The sequence below is a fragment of the Ictidomys tridecemlineatus genome, chromosome 4 (genome assembly GCF_052094955.1).
Source record: "Ictidomys tridecemlineatus isolate mIctTri1 chromosome 4, mIctTri1.hap1, whole genome shotgun sequence".
NCBI classification, from domain to species: Eukaryota; Metazoa; Chordata; class Mammalia; order Rodentia; family Sciuridae; genus Ictidomys; species Ictidomys tridecemlineatus.
Window position 1 is genome coordinate 55,968,946 of NC_135480.1, and position 21,824 is coordinate 55,990,769.

The following is a 21,824-nucleotide window of genomic DNA, read 5'->3' on the forward strand; positions in this document are numbered from 1 at the left end:
GGGCTAAAAGCATGTAATGGAGGAAGGATAGCATCTTCAACAAATGGTGTTGGGAAAACTGGAAATCCATATGCAACAAAATGAAACTGAATCCCCTTCTCTCTCCATGCACAAAAGTTAACTCAAAATGGATCAAAGAGCTTGATATCAAATCAGAGACTCTGCGTCTGACAGAATAAAAAGTTGGCTCTGATCTACATATTGTGGGGTTGGGCTCCAAATTCCTTAATAGGACCCTCATAGCACAAGAGTTAATAACAAGAATCAACAAATAGGACTTACTTAAACTAAAAAGTTTTTTCTCAGCAAGAGAAACAATAAGAGAGGTAAATAGGGAGCCTGCATCCTGGGAAAAAATTTTTACTCCTCACACTTCAGATAGAGCCCTAATATCCAGAGTATACAAAGAACTCAAAAAATTAGACAATAAGATAACAATCAACAAATGGGCCAAGGACCTGAACAGACACTTCTCAGAGGAGGACATACAATCAATCAACAAGTATATGAAAAAATGCTCACCATCTCTAGCAGTCAGAGAAATGCAAATCAAAACCACCCTAAGATACCATCTCACTCCAGTAGGATTGGCAGCCACTATGAAGTCAAACAACAACAAGTGCTTTCGAGGACGTGGAGAAAAGGGTACACTTATACATTGCTGGTGGGACTGCAAATTGGTGTGGCCAATTTGGAAAGCAGTATGGAGATTCCTGGGAAAGCTGGGAATGGAACCACGATTTGACCCAGCTATTGCCCTTCTCAGACTATTCCCTGAAGACCTTAAAAGAGCATACTACAGGGATACTGCCACAACGATGTTCATAGCAGCACAATTCACAATAGCTAGACTGTGGAACCAACCCAGATGTCCTTCAATAGATGGATGGATAAAAAAATGTGGCATTTATACACCATGGAATATTATGCAGCATTAAAAAATGACAAAATCATGGAATTTGCAGGGAAATGGATGGCACTAGAGCAGATTATGCTTAGTGAAGCTAGCCAATTCCTAAAAAACAAATACCAAATGTCTTCTTTGATATAATGAGAGCAACTATGAACAGAGCAGGGAGGAAGAGCAGGAAGAAAAGATTAACATTAAACAGAGTCATGAGATGGGAGGGAAAGGGAGAGAAAAGGGAAATTGCATGGAAATGAAGGGAGACCCTCATTGCTATACAAAATTACATATAAGAGGTTGTGAGGGGAATGGGAAAATAAACAAGGAGAGCAATGAATTACAGTAGATGGGGTACAGAGAGAAGATGTGAGGGAAGGGGAGGGGGGATAGTAGGGGATAGGAAAGGTAGCAGAATACAACAGTTATTAATAGGGCATTATGTAAAATTGTGGATGTGTAACCGACGTGATTCTGCAATCTGCATTTGGGGTAAAAATTGGGAGTTCATAACCCACTTCAATCTAATGTATGAAATATGATATATCAAGAGCTTTGTAATGTTGTGAACAACCAATTAAAAAAAAGAAAAAAAGAAAAGAAAAAGAAAAGATGGGCTTCAGTGTAAGTGCCTCTACCTATGGTGGAGGCTGGGGAATTCCAATGGAGACTGGAAATGTATAAAAGCAAGCATTCAGAATCCAAGGAAACACAACAAGCAAGTTCTAAGTGTCCGTATTTCTGCTCAACCAAGTTCTACTATGTCCCTCTGGCCTCCTGCTACTTTCACATGAATGAGCTTCAGTTATCCAAGCCTGCCCTTCAGGAATTGAAATACATGGAAGAAGTCTTGGATCAGATGGCAGACACAGACAACATCCCCTTTTTGAAAGAGAGGACTGGAATTTTCTTCTATAGGTTTGGCTCTCATGTAAACCAAGGCCCTATACACCTGGGAGGATTCTGGATGGAAGGCTATTTCAGAGGGATTCCAAAGTGACCAGCTGGCTGATGTGAAGCAGTAGGCAGCAGAGGCCCTGGATATTTACAAAAGGGGAAGCTACAATGGCTATGCAGTAAAATATGCTGGGGATATGAGTGTGTCAGACTCACATTGCAAAACAGTCTTCCAAAGCCAAATTTTACAAAATCTTCAAACCAAAATCCAGCTATCTGTAGCCCAGATAGGTGGCCCAACAGAAGCAGATGGCCTTGTCCAGTGGAAAGCTGGCCTTAGTTCCAACAATCAAACCTGGTATGTCATTGACCAGGGACTTCAGCTGGTGCCCGTTTGGGACATCATCCTCTCTAGTCACAGATGTGACTTTAAAGATCCCCTTAAGATAGCTAACTGCCTGAAGACAACTACACTGCTCTGACTGTCCTCAGTGCACAGATCCAGGAGGAAAATGGAAAAAAAAAGCCCTGTGAATCAAATATTAATGCAAATAACACAAGTGAAGTGATAGAAAACAAAGCCTTTATAGTTTACTCCAGTGTCTTGGCCTAGAACATTACTACTCAAAAAGGATGAGTAGAGTTGACTTCCATTTAATCTACAAGACTTCTGTGTGCAACACCCAGCCCAAATGTGAACAGGAACTTCCCTTCTATATCCTTCAGAAGCTACTGATGCTGGATTATGGACTGAGGTACCAGGTCTTCAAAGATGATGAAAATATAGAACATCAGGTCTCTTCAGGTGCCTCCAAACAGGAAAATGAGGCTATTGATCCTCATGAACACTTTTTTGAAGATGGTGATAGTCTTACTAATCCTTTGAGAAAAGAGTCCAGGCCTGACATTCACCCCACAGATATTCAGATGGCCATTTTTCACTGTGCAGATAATTTGGCTAGAAAATATATTTTGACCAAATTATCCATCTGTCAATTTGCCCTGCCCCTCCTGGTGCCAAATCCCTGCACTTCTCAAATTGAATTCTCTCTCTGGTCTCTCAGACAAATTAGGAGAAATCGGCAGCAAGGAAAGAAACAGTCACAAGAATCTTCACATGTGTCGTGTCTCCACTCCCATTGAGTCCTTCATTAGAGTAGGCAATGGCCTGTCTACTTCCAAATCTCAGATCATGAACTGTCTTCTCAGTGAACATAAACATGATGTGTTTTTCCATTGACACTGCAGAGAAATCAGCAAGAATTGCCTCTTGATGCGGGGTGTGGTGGAAATCTGCTGGTTCTGCCCTGGAGGGGAAGAGGACAGGTTTGACAACTGTGTGACCTTCATGAACCTTCATGGAGATGCAAAGAAACATAAGAGGCAACTCACCTTCCTGCAGGAGGTCTCTTCTCTCATTGTGGTCTTCATGTCTGCTTCTGGTGAAAGTAAAGAAAACAAAAAAATAGTCCGTGACCTGTGGCAATCATCAAGACCTCTGATCTGCTTACTTGTTGACAAAGAAAAATCCAAAGCCAATAATGGTGGTAGAAGAGTGAAAATTGGCCTCAGGAATAGAAATGAGGCAGAATTAAGGAAGAGCTCATAACTACCATCAGACTTTGCTAGCGCTCTCTGACACAGCTCTCAGCCTAGATGACTGTTCTCAAATTGCTCACCAGCAAGGATTTCTTATTGATGAAGACCAGAAAAATTGCAAGGAATCCAAACAAAGGCTGACACTATCATGGACCTACTAAAAGAAACAGAGTTGTCTCAGATGAAGGAAAAAATTCTACCCCTTCAGGGGCAACTATGGCATCTTTGGTGTAAGAAGGACAAAGAACTGTGTCATTTGAGAGAAGAGGGGAATAGAAGCATTGAACAACACAAGAGTGATGTTGAGACAGATAAACAAATAATACGACATCAGCAGTTGACAAGAGTATTTCCTCTTAAAGATATAATGGGATTTCTCTTTCAAATTCTCCATGAATATTCAGAAACTCACACTAGACTCTACTTCTTGCAATGGATGAGTGTGTTTTTGGATAGCCTGACTGCAGAGCATTTGGAAAACTTGCATGAAAAACTAATTCATTTGTGGTCAAATGAACAAACAGAAAAGCAAAAATCCCAAACCAGCAACTTAAAACTCTGGCAAAATAAAATAGAAGCCATATCTACTGAGATAACTGACTGTACCTTGGGAATTGAGCAATTTCTCAGAGAAGTTGGCCAGATTTATGAAGCTCTGGAAGAAACTTCTGCCAAAAGAGAGACAATTTTTCTCTCCCTTCCCCAAATTGCTGCAGACCTGATGATAGCTGGTGTCCCCATAGAGCTGATGGATGGAGATGCTTCCTATGTGCCCCTAAAGTAGTTGGCAGCTGTTCTTGATAAGGTCTCTGAGAAATTTGGAGACAAATTTTGTTCTCTCTGTCCTTGGCCTGCAGAGCTCTGGTAAGTCCACTCTGATGAATGCTCTTTTAGGACTGAGTTCACTGTAAGTTCAGAAGTGCAGGCAGGTGTACCAAGGGGGCATATATGCTGTTCCTTAAGGTGGATGAGTCATCCAGAGAGGAACTTGGCTTCGACTTTGTGCTTATTGTAGACACAGAAGGACTTCGGGCCCCAGAACTCAGCAACAAGTCCCAGAATTGGGACAATGAGTTAGGTACCTTTGTCATTGGACTTGCAAACTTGACTCTGGTCAATATATTTGGGGAGAATCCATGAGAAATGCAAGATATCCTACAGATAGGTGTCCAAGCCTTTCTGAGGATGAAATAAGTGAAAATCTCCCCAACTTGCATATTTGTGCATTTGAATGTAGGAGAGATGACAGCTAAAGACCAAACTACAGAAGGATGAAGGCGGTTAGAGCAGAGGCTAGATGAAATGGCTGCACTTGATGCTAAACAAGAAGAATGCTCAGATGTAACCTGCTTCAATGATGTCATCAAGTTTGATGTCAACAGCATGTGTTCTACTTTGCTCACCTCTGGGATGGCAATCCCCCCATGGCCCCTCCCATTATTAGATATAGCCACAATGTCCAGGAACTGAAAAGTAGAATCCTTTGGACTGACAAACAGGAATTCAGAGGACGTATCATGAGGATATCAGACATAGAATTCAGAGTTCAAGATTTGTGGAGAGCCCTGGTAAGTGAGAACTTCATTTTCAGTTTCAGGAACACATGACAGGTCGTGGCCATGTGCAAACTGGAAACCATGTATAATCACTGGACATGAGAGCTCCGGAGTCACATGTTGGACTTGCAGAACCAGCTTTACAATCAGATTCAGAATAGAAAAATTCTGACACTTACAACAAGCATGATTGAGGATCCAGTTGTAAAGAAATATGAAACCATCAAGCAAGAATTTGAAAAATATTTTACTGAAGACACAGAGAGTTATATACTCATCCAGTGGAAATCCCATTTTGAAAATAAGCTGCTAGTCCTTAAGACTTACTTATTTCAGACACTAGAAGAAAAGCCAATGAACTTATTAGTCTCAAAAAAAGCCAAGAACAATTGGAACGGAAAAAGAAGGTATATCAAAATAAATTATTTTAGAGGAGCCAAAAATTGGCTTTTAGTGTAAAAGGAAAAGAATTGAGTGATGAAGATTTACGTGAGAAATTGAACCAACTTTGGAGAAAATGGGTCTGTGAAGTGTCCTCAAATGTCCCTCAATCTGTAGAGCCTAACATTGATGTGGATGCTGAAAACATCCTTTCAAAAAGGAGAAAAACATAGTGGAAAAACTAAAGAGAAATACTGGAGAAGATTTTCAAATAGATTTTGGAAAACATGTCAAGATGTGTACAGAATATTGCACTTTTTCAAAGAACTTAGAAGCCTGTGATAAGGTGTCAATTACTATGACTACTGAACATATTTTTTCAAGATTTGATGAAACGATTAACAGCATTTGGAGTCAACAACGTGATTATGATCAAAGTGACTTCCATAAAATCCTGAGAGTAATAGAAAATGAAGTGAATTCTGTACTCACTAAAGTCAGATATATATTTACCAGTGAATACAAAATCAAATTATGTTGGTGTTTATTTCATAGAGCATCAAAACATTTTAAGGAAATGCACAGATCATTTAAGACAGAAAACGATCCCATAAACTATCTAGAAAGCAAGAAAAATGATTTTTTCATGAGTTTCAAGATATCCTGCCAAAGTACAACCTCTATCACGTCTTTTGTTGATTTTCTGTGGCACAAACTCACCCTGTCTCAAAATAAAATACAAAATGGGCTGAGGAGGTGGCTCAGTGGTTGAATGCCCTTGACTTTAATCCCGAGTACCTTAAAAAAATAAATAAAAATGTTTGTTACTGAGAAATGATGAAAAATTGCTCTGAGAAATTTTGAAGGAGATCTCTTTTTCTTAGAGACAGTTAATCCAGTAACATGTAGGGAATGGGGTATATCCAAATATTGACATCCTTATGTTTTGGGTGCTTTTCTTTTGGACACTAGAGAAAGGTATATGAAATGTACAATTGTCATTTTTCTCCTTCCCTCAGAATGCTCATTCTCTTAATTCCAACTCTTTAGTAAATTCTGAACAATGAGTCAACCTTTGATATTAGTGCTGTAGTATATGAGTGCCGCAGTCTGGCTGGGCACAAATCACGAGCCACTGAAGCAGGAACAAACTTTATTTTTTAACTGCAGGAAAAACCTCACACAGGCTCCTGGGGAATCCTCCCGAAAAGCCACGAGGCTCCTACAGGAACCCCCATCCGGAAATAGCTCCCCGGGAAATCCCTCCTCCTGCACTTCGCCAACCAATGGGAACGCCAGGGGAATCCCCGTGAGAACTCAAAATAGCGCAAGAAGTCCAAAAATAGCGCAAGAACGCAAAAGTAGTGGCAGAGGCGGATAATGCCTCGCCTGTCAATCAATACTGTTGGCAAAATGCCCAGGAGCCATACAGACTCGGCTGTGGCTCTCAGCATATGAGTGTGAAATGCAAAGAGTAGGAATATTAAATTATATTATACCATACCATACTTTTGTGATGACTACCAATAGTGCTATCTTTGTAGTAGCAGTTCCTGTGAGAACTCAGATTTATAATTTAGCCTCTGTTTGCTCAGGTACCCTAAAAGTGCAACAATAAAGTTCTCATTAAATAAATGAATGCCTATCTACAAGACATGAAGGACAATGCTATACATGGAGTAAGTACTCTGTGTCATTTATGTTATGTCATGTTATGCTGCCTATCCCAAGTTCCCTATTCCTTTGCTTTGAATAAAGTTTTACTAGAAAAACATTAATAGCTGAAGTAGTCTCATCAGAGGTTCATTAACAATCAGATTCAACTTGGACTCTGTGGGAATTTACATTTGAAAATATAGTCTTCAGGATGTGTAATTATGTGACTAAGTCAACTGTTTTAATTAATTGATTATCAGTTGTTAAAAAAAATTAAGCGTGTGAACCACCATATATCCTTACCAGCAATGTGTGACAGTTCTAGTTTCTACTTTTATTACCAACATTTGGTTTTATTCCTTATAATTTTTGCCATTCTGCTGTAGAAAACATCATTTTAATATGCTTTTGATATGCATTTCTCTTCTTCAAAATGAAGTTGTGCATTTTAAATACTCTTGACTGTTTAGATAGTCACTTTTGTAAAATGCTTGCTTGTCTCATCCACTTTAATTTTGTGTTGATTTTATAGGAGTTCTTTACATATCTGTTCACAAGACACTTGAGAGTTTTATGTCTTGTATATGTGCTTTCTCTGTCACTAAAATAATTACATAAAATTAAATTTAAATGCAAATTGATTTATATAGGTTCATTTGTCATTTAACTTTTGTTATATATGACAGAGCAATACAAAGTATTTTACAAATATGTGATAATCCTTAAAAACAAAATGTAAATATTTTATTGAAAAATAGATCTTATAAAAACATGGATAGGGCATAATTTTAACTAGTTCATTTATCCTTACATAAAAATAATCTCCCATACTAAAATGAGACTGAGTTCAGTTGAGATTAACAACAAAAACAAAACTTACTTGGTCACTTGAAATAAAGGGTTTTTTAAAGGCCACATATGAAGGCTACATATTGTTCTTGAATGCTGGTATCATCTGGTATCTGGGAGCTCCCAGTGGCAGTCCTATAGATGAGACACCCAAATACATGTGAATACCTATCCAGCTGTGCTCCAGGTTACACACAGCACTAGAGATCCAGTCACTTACTGGAACCACAAAGCCACTCAGCCTCTCAAGAGAAAATGGGTGTGGCTTGCCAAGATGCCAAACACCCTGTTGACTCTAAGACATCATGAAGCAAGACTTTATCCACTGAAACTTTATCTTTGCCTTTGATATAGTGTCCCTTAAATAAAGGACTGGAGCCTTGTTTTCAGGTGTTCAGTTGGAGCTATGTGGACTGGATCTATAAGACACTCCGCTTCCTTTTGAAACGATTTTTCTGACTCTGCCTCTTATTCTTCACTATTTCAGATTTTCATTTTCTCAGGTGGCTCATCCCCTACTGAGCAGAAAACTGCCCAGGTAGGGTGCTGGCCACCTCCTAATATCTGGCGCCTGAACAGGAGGAAATACAAAAGCCATCCCCTCTCAAAGTATAAGAAGCATCCCAATTTGGAAAGAGTGTGGAGGGGGTTAAAGTGAATTTTTACATAGCCTCATATTAAACTGGGGCAAACTCCTTAAAAGAGAAAATTCTATCTAACTCTACTTAAAATCTTTGTTAGAATAACTTCATAGAGAGAAGGCACAGCTTCTGCAGTTCTCAAAAGTATGGTGACAAACTTGATGGATTCAAACTGAGGCACGTCTCCCACCAGGGAGATTGCCAGCATCTCTTTGTGTCCTAGGAATGCTGCAGGAGAGATGGCGGTACTACCTAACTTTAGTAACAGATGCAACCTAAAGGAACTCTTGCTGTGACTGGCATTCCGCTGGCTAGAGCCTGCCTTTCGGGTGGGGATTATTTACTGTGGGAATAAAAATTAAATAAAATATTGCACCAAACAGACAGAAACAAACCGATTATATGGAGTCAATATTACCTTAATTCTAACCCCAGACGAGGCAAATAGCAGCCACAGGCGGCCTCAGGAAAAACTCTCTGAGTGTTCACCCCAAGGAGACAGGGCAACTCCCAGCCCCAGAGCTGCCAGTATTCTAACTCGCAGGAGGCAGCCCCAGCTGCGGGGAAAACTCGGGGGAAAAAGAGGCAAATCGAAGGCACCCGTGCCACCGGGGAAATTTTAGATCCCGCAGCAGCTCAGACCACTCACCGTTGGCGACTTTTCAGCTGTCCAAAACAAAAGACATTCAATTCCCCAGGGTTTCTTTCCAATCTGGTTCCCTGGCTTCCGCGGCAAGGCAGGGCCTTTCCAAACAGGAAGTTCCTTCTCCTGGCCCCTGCTCCTCCGTGCCTGCGTCAAACAGCTAACATTTTTTTTTTCTTCTAATTCAATAAGACTCTGCCACACTTTTACTTTCCCAGTTAAATACTCGCTAGTCAAAAGATAACTTTACAGACTAAAGGTCGAACCAACAAACTCCTGCGTGTACAGTAAAACTCAATAGCCACAATCGCTCTCCCCCATTTTCTCTACAGATAAACTAGAGCCAGAATTAAAGGAAAAATTGAAAGGTCAATAAGAGGTATTCTAATTTCGCTTTTTAATAGATTATTTTTTGTTTTGGGGGGGATGCTATTAAAAATAAATCTGACAATTACTAAGACAGAAAGCCTGCAGTCTAAAATAATTTAATTTCATAATGTTTTCATCATTGCTAGATTTTATTTATCCATTAAAGCAGGCCTGCCTTTTAATGAAATCTCATAAAAATTTAATTAACTGTATTTTAAATTCCTCAACTCGTTAAATCCAATAAAACTTTTAATATGTATTTGAACCACCTCTTACAACCAGTGGAAATCCACTTAAAAAAAGGGTTATAAAGATTTTTCGTTTTTTTATTTGCCTGATTTATGAATGGGTATATATAATGGCTATATTTACATTATGATTACATGACATGATATCAAAATTGGCATAAATTAATGAGTGCACTCATAATTTAAAATTAAAATAAAAAATTGATCCAAATACCTCTAATTCATGTGATTTAATAAGGTTCAATTTAAATTGGGTAATGAAATGAAAATAAAGATGTCTTCAACTTATTAATACAATTTTTTCAGCTGTTTAATTAGTAAGATTACTAATTTTTAATACTTAAATTAGATAATGTTTAAAATTTATGTCCATTTGCTTCTAGAGATTTTCTTCAACAGGAAAAGCATAACTAATATTGTTATCTACATTTGTTTGTCACCCTTATTCAATTAAAAATTAATAAATCAAATTTAAGGTAAATGGAATCAATTACATAGATCTTTATTACAGGAGATGCTTATTGAATTACAACATTATGATGCTAACATCAAATAATCTTAACTCCTTAAATTCCAGGTGGTAACATACTGAAACATTATTGGTGTTTTCATAAATTGATAAAAAAGAGAGATTTAAAACTGTTTTATGGGCTGGGGATATGGCTCGCCTAGCATGCATGAGGCACTGGGTTCAATTCTCAGTACCACATAAAAATAAAATAAAGGTATTGTGTCTACCTAAAAGTAAAAAATAAATATTAATAAAAATAAAAAATAAAACAGTTTTATGTCATCACTAAAAACAGAGTTACTCAGATCTTAAAGTCCCAACAAATATAATTCTGTATACTTGAAAATTGTGTTTTCATAAAATGATAAACAAGTATAATTCTCTATACAGTTAAAAATGTTAACTTCATTTCAATTGGAATATTTATTCTTATTAAAGTGGAATAATTTGGGGCTGGGATTATGGCTCAGCTGTAGAGGGCTCATCTAGCACAGGTGGGCCCTAGGTTCGATTCTCAGCACCACATAAAAAAATAAATAATAAATAAAGGCATTGTGTCCATCTACAAAAAAGATTCTCTCTCTCTCTCTCTCTCAAAAAAAAAAAAAAAAAATGGAATAGTTTCTCTAGATTCAGAGATTTACCAGGATTGTGTCAGAATGTGGTCAAAGAGAAGTTTCTACAGATAAGAAAGAGGAATTAGGGGATTCTAGAAGGAAAAAAAGGAAACGTTTCTGGATGGAAAAGTCTTTGATGAAGATTCTAGTGGAAGGAAGGAGAAGATATCTCTGGATGGGAAAAATCTTTGTATAAATTATACATGAAAGTCTTAACTAAGTGATAAAGAAGGTTTGAGTAGATAGAGAATAAGTTTGTATGTAACTAATGAATATATGGAACAATCAATTAAAATATTTGAGGCTTTTCCTTAAGATCAAATATTGATGTGCTACTATAAACCAAAGTTTAATCCATGCATTGGAATGATAAGAACTTCTTAAAACATTAATCTACTCTCATTCTAACAGAATAATTTCTTATGTTTAGTGAGTTTTACTATTTAAAAAGGCCTAATTTTAATATAATTTGGATTAAACAACTATTCTTTAAAGTAGCACCTACATTCTGGATTTCAAATATTTCTTTAAAAGACAAACCTGATAAATATGAAAGCATCAATGTAATTATGATAATTATTACTAACTCTTCATGTATCAATTGTATCTCTGTATCCTAAATATATGTCTTTAAAGTGTAAGATTTAAGAGAACATTTTATTAACCTAACGCTCTCCAAACTAAAAGTGTTCTACAAAGGTCTCTTACAAACTTATATAAAAATTAATCAATTAATTGAAAACTTAATTATATCATTTAATATTCTATAATTAAATAGCTATATAATAAAATTTTTATATTACTATTTACACTGAGAAAGAAATTCAATTGTATTTCTAAAAGGTCATGAAGAGACACTAGCTTATTTAAAGGGTAACAATATGAAATATAAAAATGTTTTAAAATCTTCCCTCAAGAGAGGATTAAAAGTTCTTTTCTCTGTTTCATGTTTCAGATATAATATTAAATTATATCACTAGTTTATATTAATCCAAAATTATATACAAAAATTTATAAAATAATATTCAAGTAAGAAACCAAAATTAGTTTCAAAATTAAAACATCTTACCTAACTTTTGCCATTTTAGAAAAATTAAGAAGCATACATAAAAATCTCTTAAAATTCTACTATCATAGATAACTACTATTAACATCTAGCCCATAGCCTTCTAAACTGTTTTCTACACATATACTTCGAGTATACATATTTTATAAATATAAAATTATATTAATATTTTTAAAATTCATAAAATTATTTTAAATTACACATAATTAATGTTCTTTTACAATAACATTTAAATTATTTGCTACCTTAAAAACAGAATTATTAAGAATATTGGGCTGGGGCTGTAGCTTAGTGGTAGAGTGCTTGCCTTGCACATATGAGGCACTGGGTTCAACCCTCAGCACCACATAAAAGGGAATAGATAAAATAGAGGCATGCTGTCCATCTACAACTACAATAAAATGAAGAATATTTATACAGCTATATCTTTAAACATGAAAATTATTTTGGCATAAATCCCTTAAGATATCATTGCTGAATCAATACCATATAAAATTCTAAGTTTTTAAAATAATTTATTAAATTTCTGTCCTGAAAGATTCTGCCAATTCACATCTACCCAACAATATTTGAATGTACTAATTCCTCATACATGGATCAATATTTGATTTGAAGATAATGGAAATTTTTCCTAAATTGGTAGGTAAAAAGCTATTTCTTCTTCTATTACATTTTTTATTATTAATAGTAATAGATAAAAGATTTTTTCCTGTGCTCACAGACATATATATTTCTTATTGTGGAAAGGCATCTATTTATATTTTCTGTATCATTGTAGTGACTACCTCTCCTAAGTTAAAAGGTCTGCCTTTCATCTCATTTCAAATTAAGATAATCATTCAAGTTTATTTAAAGTTAAGCTCAAAAGATAAATTTTTATTATACAAGTTATATACCTAAACTCAACAAAAATGTCATATACAACAAAATAAGTATTTAAAATTAGACACAATTATATTGCTTAATTTATAGCTATTATAATCATTAAATATATTTTTACTCTTGTTAATTTTATATTATATTTTCCCTACAAACCTTACAACTATTGTTTGTTATTGCATTACACATGTACCAATTCTAATATAACAACTTAAGTCAATTTAAGAAATTAAGGCTATTATCTATAGAACAAGCAAGTTGAAAAACTGACTTTTAACATCTATGCTGACTCCATTTTATAATTTTGTTAGTGTATTACTAGAGACAAACTCAAATAATACATATGGTAAAAACTAGGCTTTCTTTTACTGTAACATCCTTTTCAATTTAATAACATGGACTTGAACAGTCTTCACATGCTTAACAAAGTAACTTTTGCCAATATTTTTGTCCAAATAAAAATATTTATTAAGTTACTTTTTATTGTTTAAATACTTATACAATACTAGATCATTGTCTACATTTAAGGCTAATGATGCTCCTGCTTATATCAACTTTTTCTTTAATTTAAATAATAAAGGGGGGAAAACAGAATCCTACATAATCCCATTAATCTCACAAAGTTATTTTTTAAAAATTTCTTTATTGTGATATTAAAAGTCTCACTGCCATTAAGCAACACACAGAGCAATAGAATAAACCAAATTCCATAGGGCACAGGCTATATTTTCAGAAACAACAACTTGTCATCCTGGAAAAACTGAAGAACCTGAAACTTCAAGCTGAACAGATAGTTCAACAAAAGAGAGGAAATAAGACACCAACCACAATGTTTACAGTCATGCTGGCTTTGTTGAGCTCTTGGGTAAGTAGAATCTATGGAAAGACTCATTGGACCCATTTCCCAGATCCCATGTACCTAGCAATGTGGACTAGGGAATCCATCCCAGTATTTACTAATGATACTTACATGATGGGAGATTTTACAGATTCATGCTACTAGATTTAATTATACTGGCTACAGTAGAAACCTATCATATGTCAGTCCTATGATAAACATGCTGGCTATTTAAAGGTAACTTTTGAGGAAAAGACAACATAGCAAGGACCTAAATCAGCCAATCATATTTGCCCTTAGAACTTATAATTATATATCTGGATGATTATTAAAGTGGAACATTCTCATAGTAAGCCACTTATTTCCAAAGAATATCCACAAATATTTTATTGCTCTAATCATTCTGCAATAAAATTTGACATCTTTTCTAAATGGATGAGATATACAAATGCCTTGCCAAAGCAACATAAAATCTCTAGAAGTGAATATGTTTTGGATTGATCTGCAAAACTTTTAAAAGATAGCTATATTAAGACACCACTTTCTACAGAAAGTCCAAAGCCAGAAGGGCTTAAGGTGGTAACACTGCCACTAAATGTGTTTCACTTTTACTTCTTGAAAGGAATTTACAAGCAACCATGTCTAATTTGAATTTTTAATATAGTAAAAAATCTAAGAAGCTAGAAGAATAATTGAGGTATCCAGAACTATTTTCAGAACACAAAAATAAGATTTAGATATCCAAACATTCTGATTTTTTTTTTAAACTGTGTGATTTAGATTACTCCCTTTTGTTGGGTATTATTTTGCAACCATGTGATGAAGTCCAGATTAAAGCCTGGCAAACTGATTGATGTTGCACTAGAAAGCTCAGTAATTCACAGCAGCTGCCTGCTCCTCAGCCCTCCTCCCCAGCCAGCCAGCCTAGCCATGGACCACCCACAGAGCAACAGCTTGCTTCAGGGTCTGTCTGAGGCCTTGAAGGAGGCCACGAAGGAGGTGCACACTCAGGCAGAGGAGTTTATGAGGAACTTCCAGAGGGGCTAGGTGCCCCTAAAGGCTTCAAGCTGGTGTTGAGGTCCCTTTACCACGTCTACATGGCCCTGGAGGAGGAGATGGATCACAACAAGGACATCCCAGTCTTCGCCCCCTCTACTTCTGCGAGGAACTGCAGGGCTGCACTGGAGCAGGACATGGCCTTCTGGTAGGAGCCAAGCTGGCAGGAGGCTGTCCCCTACATGGCTATGCACCCCTATGTGGATGGGCTCCAGCAGGTGGGGCGCAGGGAGCAAGATTTTACCCACTGAAACCTTATCTTTGTCTTTGATGTAGTCTTTCTTAAATAAAAGACTGGAGCCATGTTTTTAGGTGTTCAATTCCAGCTCCTACATGAACTGAGTCCATCAGACACTCTGCTTCCCTTTGAAACTATTTTTCTGACTCTGCCTTTTATTTCTTCACTAACCATTTCAGACTTTCATTTTCTCAAGTGGCTCATACCCTCCTGAACAGAAAACTGTGCTGGCAGAGTGCTGGATGCCCTGTGATACTTGAACACATGATTTTCAGTAGAATTAAAAATCCATGCACTTTTTTTTCTGGCTTTGTTGGTCAGTATGTGGTGATATACTATCCTGTTCATACTCCTGAATTTCCACCACTCCATTGTGTTCATTATAGCAGCAGAAGCATTTGTTGTAGCTGTAGATAAAACTGCATCACTTACTCATAAAAGGCTACCATGGTTTCATATCTCATGTTGATTTGGCCATTGTTTATATCTTTGAACTGACTCATACAATTCAATAGTTAATGACAGGCAGCTAAAGATTACTCTTCACTTACAGTGACATCACAATGAATTACCTATGAGACTGGAATGGGAAGAAATTGGGTAGCTAAACACTGGGTTAGGTTATAACTAGGCTAGATTATAACAGAATATAAGCACTGATAAATATAAATATTGTGATATGTGGTGGATCTGTTAATTATGTTTTAGTTCCATCAAGGCCATTTTTGAGTAATATGGATGGAAAGTGATGAGTATCTGTTTCCTCTTTTCCTGTTCCCAAATAGATGGTTCAGAGTCCTGTTTTGCAAGGCATTGCACATGGATTCCAAATAAGTGATCCTGTAGTAGCCAATTCAATGATGGCTCTTCCTTCATTTCTTGCTTCTCTTATACTTTATTCTTTCTTTCTAAGTTTATATATGAAGAGCTTAAGTATAAGTTTGTGTTTTGTTTTTAGCCAGAGCAATTAAACAAGAAAAGGAAAAAATAGAAGGAATAAAAATAGGAAGAAGCCAAATCATTATTTGCAGATGATTTGAATCTTGGATAGTTCGAAGATTCAAACAGCACACCAGATGACTGCTAGAGCTAATAAATTCAGCAAAGAACAAAGGTCCAATATCAGCATACAAAAGGCAATAATTTTTCTATACACCAGTAATGAATCTGCTAAGAATAAAATTAGGAAAATAATCCCATTCACAATAGTCTCCACAAAACAAAAAATAGCCTAAGAATAAACCTAATTAAAAAGGTGAAAGTTCTCTACAATAAAAACTGTAAAATATTAAAGAAAGAATCCAAAGAACACATAATAAGATCAAAAGACTTCCCATTTTTATGCATAGGAAGAATTAATAGTGTTAACATGGCCATACTACCCAAAGCTACATACAGATTCAATGAAAATTCTGTCAAAATATCAGTATCATTCCTCATAGCAGTAGGGGGAAAAAGTCTATAAAGACAAAAAAAAAAAAGTCTAAAGTTCATTTGGAAGAATAAAAAAATTTAGCATAGCCCAAGCAATTCTATGCCAAAATAGCAATGTTAGAGACATCAATATACTTACTTGCAAATTATACCACAGAGTTATAGCTCCATGGTACCAATATAAAAACAGACACATGGACCAATGTTACAGAATAAAAAGGACAGAGACAAATCCACATAGATATAGTCACCTGATCATTGACAAAGGTGCCATAAGTAAGTAACTTTTTCACAAATGGTGCCAGGACAACTTGTTATCCTTCTGTAGAAGAATGAAACTAGATCCTTATTTCTCACCTGCCCACAAAATCAACTCAGAATTGATCAAAGACCTATAAATTAGACCAGAAACTGTGCAAGTCTTAGAAGAAAATATAGGGTCATGCCTCATGATTTGAGGCACAGACAACAATTTTCTCTATAGGACTCTGAAAGCTCAGGAAATAATTCCAAATGTTAATAAAACCAAAAATCTTCTGTATAGCAGATGAAAAAATTAAGAGTGAGAAGAGAGAACCTGCAGAATAGGAAAATAATCTTTTCTAGTTATGCTTCTGACAGAGAATTAATATCCAGAAAATATAAAGAACTCAAAACACCAAAAAAAAAAACCCAGTTAATGAATAGACGAATGGACTCAATAGATACTTCCCATTAGAAAAATTACAAATCACTTAAAATGTATGAAAAAATATTTAACATCATTACTATTTAGAAAACTACATGTCAAACTACACTAAGTTTTCATTGATCTCCAGTCAGAATGGCAGTCATCAAGACATACATACAATAATAAGTGCTATATAATAATAATAAGAGGAGGTGGAAGGAATGGAACATTTTCACACTGTTAGTAGGATTGCAAATTAGTACAATCACTGTGGAACTCAGTATGCAGTTTCCTCAGAAGTCTAAGAATGAAAATACCATAAGACCCAGCTATACAACTCCTAATTTTAGAGATTTTTCCTAAAAGTTTAAAGTTGTCATCTTATAATGATATATGTATACACGTGTATATAGAGGCATAGTTTATATTAGCCAAAATATGCAACAAACCCTGGTGTCTGTCAGTGAATGAACAGATAACGAAAATGTGGGACATATACACAATGATGTTTTATTTGGCCATAAAAAAAATGGTATTATGTCATTTTCAGGAAATTGAATGGAATTTGAGAACATTGTGTTAAGCAAAAGAAGTCAAACTCAGATAGTTAAGGGTTGTTTGATTTCTCTCATATGTAGAACCTAGAAAGGAAAAATAAATAGAAAGTGGGTGGTTATTATCATGAAAATCGAAGGGAGACCTGTAGAGTAGAGGCAAGAGATAAGGGGGAGGGAGGAGAGAACCAAAAGAGGAAATATTGGTGAATGATATTGCTTAGATTATATTGTTATATTGTGTGCTTGTACAAATGTGTAAGAACATCCCACCATTATGTACAATTATAATGTACCAATAAAAATTTGAAAATAAATAAATAAATATGATTTAGAAGAGTGTGCCAAAGCCAGGAATATTGTATAATAAAAATAAAGTAAAAATTCTATGTCACAAACAGAAAAAAAAGAAAGAAGGAAAAGGAAAGGAAACAGAGAAATACCTTAATTTTTGGACTCTACTTAGGATAGAATACAGGGAGGGATACTGAGTAAATTGTACTTTTGATGATATTTAAAATTAAATTTCTGAGTTTTTTCAATATGGTAGAATAGAGAAGTTTGCTTCCCTGAAACCTCCATGGCGTGATACCAAGAACGCAGATAGGCAGCTTCTCAGCAAGCTGGGTGGGGAAAAATGGTGGAAAGGCTGTACTGGTATTTAATACTGGACATTCAAAGTAGATTGGGGAGTATCATGAGGTCAAAATTAGGATCAGCAATTTAGCAAGACCCTAAGCAACTTAAGTGTGACTGAACAGTTCATGGGCACATAACCATTTTCATACTTGTTTTCATGAGTATTTTGAGGACTAGGATGCTTGATTAGTATATTTCAGTTTTGGTTTGAATTATTTTATTTTTATTTTATTTTTAAATTAAAAACTTTTAATCTCGGCATTTTTTCCTCTCACTCATCTGTTCCTCGATTCTCTACCTCTCAAATGATATTTTTTTTAAAAAAATTACATGAATGTAGAAGAGGGACTATTATGGGAGGGTAAGGTTTGCCCTGGTTGGGAGAGGGGGATTAGAAATTGTATCCTTCCAACAATTGATCCACTTCCTCTAAGTTATCAATTTTTTTGGCATATGGTTATCCATAGGCTTGTGTATCCTCTATTATCCTTCTATCCTTCCCTTATTATCTTTTTAATGTCTATAAGATCAGTAGCAATGGACCCTTTATTATTTTTCATATTACTAATTTGTTTCTTCAATTTTGTTTCCTTAAGCTGTTTTACCCATTTTTCTTTGAACTTTTCAAAGACCCAGATTTTGGTTTCATTGATATTCTCTAGTTATTTCCTATTTCCCATATCATTGGTTTCTGCTTTAAGTTTTGTCACCCCTTTCCTGATGCTTCTTTGGATATAAGTTTCTCTTCATTTCTAATGGAAATGGAGAAATGTTTCCAAGTAGAAGTATAAATTACTATTTTCAGAGGATTTTTCCCTAATACATATATTTCATGCTATAAAATTCATGCTGACCACTACTTTCACTATATCTCACAAATATTGATTAACTTCTGCTATGATCTGAAAGTGTTCCAATATTTATACATTACAATTTAACCCCCATTGTGGTGATGTGAACCTTAGGGTAGTAATTAAGTGATGAAGGTGCTTCATGAATGGATCAGTGTCATATAAAAGGGCTAGATGGAACAAGTTAGGTACTTTTTCATCAGCACAAGATGAGAATGAGTATAAGATGGTGTCTTGGTTCATTTTGCATTGCTCTAACAGAATACTTGCAATTGGGTCATTATAATGAACAGAAACATTTGGATCATAGTTCGGGAGGCTGGGATTTTCAAGATCAAGATGCTGACATCTGACAAAGACCATCTTTCTGGGGCATCACCTGGCTGAAAGCAGAAGAAAAATAAGGCAAAAGGAAACTAAAATCACTCTTTTATAATGACATTATTCCCTCACATGAGGACACAACAATGACATTTGAATTCCCTCATGAGTTCTAGAGGACACAAACATTCAAACCACAGCATTTTACCCTGACCTCCTGAAATGTATGTCCTTTAACATACAACATATATTTATTCCTTACCAATAGCTCCCAAAGTCTTAACTCATTCCAACATCAACTCATAAGTACAAAGTCTAGAGTCTCCTCTAAACTGGATATGGGAGAAATTAAAAGCACACTCTATCCTCAGGAAAATTTTCCATGTGTGAGCCTCTGAAAACAAATAAGTTTTCTACTTAACAAAACGCAATAGTGAGACCAGTAGTCTCATCACACAAGAGAACAACAAAAGAGAGAGAGAGAGAGAGAGAGAGAGAGAGAGAGAGAGAGAGAGAGAGAGAGACACAGAATAGCAGAAGCCAAGTACATCCTATAAAGGTTAGTACCCTCCAACAGGCTGAACAGCACTGAATCATGTTACCAAGTGAAAGGTTTCTTTATTCTTGTGTTTCTGCAAGAAAGACTTCAGTCAAGAGAGGCACACATAGAAAAGGTACAAAAGGTTTATTTAGTGAATTAAAATATGTTTCAAGGTGCATGGAGCAGGCCACCAACAAAAAACGAGACAGCCTGGGGTTTCCCATTAAGTGAAATACTTAGTCTCAGAACTTCCCTGGATAGTGTCATGGCCATTTGGGTACCTCCAAGGGGCAGAGCCTAAATTATTTTCCCCATCTCCCTTGCTCATATAATTCTGGCTACTTATTCTAAGAGGCTTGGGGAAAATCCTCTTGACTCCATGTCCAGCCTCTGGCTATTATGGTGTAGAAAGTGGATCTCCAAATCTTTGGGCAGTTCTGTTCCTGTGGCTTTGATAGGCTCAGCCCAAAAAGCAGCATTCATTTCCTGGAGTCTCATGCATGAAGCTCCCTCAGGCTGGCATTGCACACTTGTGATGTTACTGGAGGTTTATGCAGTGGATTGATTGCCCTGGCACCTTGAGTGAAAGGCCGTAAAATTGCTACCTAGACCTCCAGAACTGTTGAGGGCCACAGCAGAGTCTGGATGATGCATGGCATTTTTGCCAGAAGTAGTGGTTGAGAGGTGACACCAGGGAGCCATTAAGATGATAACTTTTGAGTTCTTGCAGAGTTCCCGTTGAGTTCCAGTTGAGCTCTCCTGGGGATTCCTGAAGAGTTTGAATTGGTTGGGGAGGTTCCTGAGGAGGGATTTTCCGGTTGGTGGTTCCTGGAGGGGCCGCGTGGCATTCGGGAGAGTTCCTGGGGAGAGTGTGTGGAGTGTGCTAGTGGAGTTCAGAAATAAAGTTTGTTCCTCTTGAGTGGCTTGTGATTTATGCCCAGCCAGACTGTGACACAAAACAATGAGGCAGACATGACCAGGTTTATTGCAATATGGGAACAAAGGCAAGAGAAATGAAAAATGATATATGCCTTGGATGGACTTTAGGTTTCTTAAAATAGTGCATGGGAACTTGGAGCAGCATGAAATCTAGATTCATGGATAGCCATGTCTTTCAGGGCCTTGCATGGGCACAGCAGCTGCCCTTGTGTGAGAATTCTCTCTCTCTCTCTCTCTCTCTTTCTCTCTCTCTCTCACACACACACACAATCACACATATTTACAATTTTAAAATGAGAGCACATTCTGCACATTTGTGTCATTTGGCCATTTCTGGTCTAGCACCACACGCAGAAATTCATATAGTCACCAACTGACCCTTCTGAGCAGCTCATGGGCCAATACAGAAGCTTATGGTCCTGTTAAGTGCCTGTTAATCTGTCTGTTGCCAAGTGGTGGCTCACCTTTTGTAGAATAAGGAGAAAGGCTGGTGATTCCATTCATAGTTCTGAATAATCAGACCAACTTTGCTAAACGGATTTCTTCCATGGTGCCACCCACACAAACATAGGGCATAATAATGTCTTTATGGGGTTCCCTCCTTAATGATAGTGTCAGTTCATGCTGAGTACTAGTTCTTTCATATCAAACAAAAACAAAACAAAACAAACAACAACAACAAAAAAAACATAGAAACATTACAGGTAAATTATACTATGTATAAAATGGACTTTACAGGCATCTAGCTAGGCTTTAGAGTACACATGCATTTATCTGCTTATGAAACTTATTTGAAAATAGATAATATTTTAGCTCATAAACAAAGTATTTAAAAATGATTAAACTAATTTATTACACTTTATTGGATTATAATAGAATGAAACTAGAAAGCAACAGCTAAAGAAACCACAGAAAATATTGGTATAC

The 21,824-nt window shown here is 36.2% G+C and overlaps 1 pseudogene; it reads left to right on the forward strand.

Moving 5' to 3' along the window:
* Window positions 1-1,516: 1,516 nt before the first annotated feature.
* LOC101977538 (interferon-induced very large GTPase 1-like) lies at window positions 1,517-6,434 on the forward strand (annotated as a pseudogene).
* The last annotated feature ends 15,390 nt before the right edge of the window (window positions 6,435-21,824 follow it).